The following is a 2,745-nucleotide window of genomic DNA, read 5'->3' as shown; positions in this document are numbered from 1 at the left end:
CCAATACATGGCAGCATACAATGGGTATGGCTCCGCCCCCATTGTATGCTGCCATGTATTGGCGTCAGGAAAAATGTTTGTCAAAGGATGGCGGCGTTTATTATGGAAACGATGCTTCCAGATACAGGAAGTGTATTGTGTAAGATCATTTGATACCCCTTAAGGGCCTGTTCACACCAGGGCCGTGCGTTAAGGGCATGGTTCTGTGCATTTAACACGCACTGCCACGCAACACATCTACCTTGCGCTGACGGTGCAGGAGGCGCATTGCATTGCCATTCATCTGAATGACATCTCAAACGCACATCATGCCTGCAATGCGATCGACCATGCCACAACGCCTGATACCGCCATTCCATGCATTTCAGCGAGGTTGGAAAAACTACCACGTCATTGTTTTTTCAGTCGCAAACCACGTACTGCGCATTGTGGCGCGGCAGATTGCACTGCGGGTCGGAGGTGCATTTGGTGTTCCATTCAAATGAACGGCAATGCAACACAGCTCTCACGCCGTTAACGCACACTAGGTACATTGGGGTCCACAGTACCGACAGCGGACAGTAAGTAGGGATCACAGTTCCGTGCGCTAATGCATGGCCCTGGTGTGAACGGGCCCCAACGTTGCAGCAAACATTTTGGTAAGCATGCAATCTTTGGGACAATTAGGTGATTTCAAAGGGCTGCCTTAATGCAGAGCACCTTAATGCCTGACATAATGCATGTTAAGGCACCAAAGTAATGTATATGGGCACTAAAGCAGGGGTAGCCAAACACCAGCTGTGGTGAAACTACAAATCCCATGATGCATCTCTCTCCGGGAGTCATGTCTGTGGCTGTGAGAATCTTGCAATGCCTTATGGGATTTGTAGTTCCACCACAGCTGGAGGGCCAGAGTTTGGCTACCCCTGCACTAAAGGAAACCTTTACTGCGAGGGTAGGCAGCTTCAGCACTCCTGCTGTTGTGGAACTGCAAGTCCCATGAGGCATTGCCAGACTGCCAGCCAAAAGCATGAGTCACAGAGGCATAATTGGGCTCTGTAGTTTCACCGCACCTGGAGTGCCCAAGGTTGCCTACCCCTGATTTACTGAGATCAATGCAAATTCTTACCATTGCTGTTCACCAGCTGCATGTTCTTCAAAGGCCAGCAGGGGGCAGTTTCCTAGAGAAGCTCATTGCGAAACAGAGCTCAGCAACTTCCCTGGTGGTCTAGTGGTTAGGATTCGGCGCTCTCACCGCCGCGGCCCGGGTTCGATTCCCGGTCAGGGAAAGAGATTTTTTTTTCTTAAAATCATAAATTTGCTGCGAATACTAAATAAAAGAATATAAGTACATTCAGCTTTTAACGAATGCATTTATTTAATCGTGGACTTGGATTACAACCCACTGATCCACAAGTCACTCAGTAAACATAATCACACCTTTTCAGTAAATATTCACATTATTAAATGTTATGCACAGAAGACGCATCATCAGCCTATTCAATGTATTGCACAGAAGACGCATCATCAGCCTATTCAATGTATTGCACAGAAGACGCATCATCAGCCTATTCAATGTATTGCACAGAAGACGCATCATCGGTCATTGGGGACTTCCGTACCGGACACATATCGGAATTCCCATGTAGCAGAAGGCGGCACTTTGTAAATATTAGGAGACCTGCACAGCCCATCATTAACCATATGTAGAATATATTTTACCATTGACATCAACTGTACAAAGAATACACCATGTAACACAATATAGAGAAGAAGGCATAGCCGTTTCCTAACCCCAAGAGCTTACAGTCTAACCTGCCGATATAAAGTCGCAGGGCTGGAGGTTATCTTCAACGCTGTTGTCAATGACTTTCCTTTTTCTATAAATAACATGAATGATGAAATGTCATATTTATATTAGGCCCCATTCACACTGCGTGATTCGCAAATTTGTCGCGCGATTCGCACATTTGCATTTTGCGCGATATCGCGCAAATGCTTGCACCAAAAAGCATTGAATCGCGGCAAAATCCGATCCAAAAAGGGTCCTGCTGTAGCGACACACGACCCGCGACAGCAGGACCCTTTGCCCCATTGCCAAGCATTGGAGCGCGATATCGCGCAGTAAATAGCTGTGATATCGCGGGAATTACCGCGCAATAAATCGCTCAATGTGAACGGGGCCTTATACAAAATGATTGATGACAGTTCTAGAATACATGAGAAAGCCGTGACTGTCTTCTGTGTATCTCGGAGGATGTTAGTAGATCCCGGGCCGCATCCCAAGGCTCAGTATTGGCTTATGTCACTTGGGGGAAGCGGAATGAGGGCCAGAAACTTCATTTTAGATATCAAAGACTTTGCTACGAGTATCACCACGATGACGTGTGGGATGATGTGTTTATTCATCACCAAAAGCTTTCACCTTATGACCTATACTTACCCCAATCACCGCCTAAGCCTTCCCCCTCCATCCCCTATACTTACCCCAATCACCCCCTAATCCTTCCCCATCCATCCCCTATACTTACCCCAATCACCCCCTAATCCTTCCCCCTCCATCCCCTATACACACCCCAATCACCTCCTAAGCCTTACCCCTCCATCCCCTATACTTACCCCAATTACCCCCTAAGCCTTCCCCCTCCATCCCCTATACTTACCCCAATCCCCCCCTAATCCTTCCCCCTCCATCCCCTATACACACCCCAATCACCTCCTAAGCCTTACCCCTCCATCCCCTATACTTACCCCAATTACCCCCTA

General features: G+C 47.6%; 1 non-coding gene across 1 annotated transcript; it reads left to right on the top strand.

Annotated features, from left to right (window-relative positions):
• Window positions 1-1,196: 1,196 nt before the first annotated feature.
• TRNAE-CUC lies at window positions 1,197-1,268 on the top strand. Its single transcript has one exon. It is a non-coding gene; the product is annotated as a tRNA-Glu (tRNA).
• Window positions 1,269-2,745: the final 1,477 nt, after the last annotated feature.

The sequence above is a fragment of the Nanorana parkeri genome, unplaced genomic scaffold (assembly GCF_000935625.1).
Source record: "Nanorana parkeri isolate BGI_ZX_2015 unplaced genomic scaffold, ASM93562v1 scaffold17, whole genome shotgun sequence".
Taxonomy (NCBI): Eukaryota; Metazoa; Chordata; class Amphibia; order Anura; family Dicroglossidae; genus Nanorana; species Nanorana parkeri.
The sequence above is the reverse complement of the archived record's forward strand: the minus strand, read 5'-3'. Positions and strand labels throughout refer to the sequence as shown.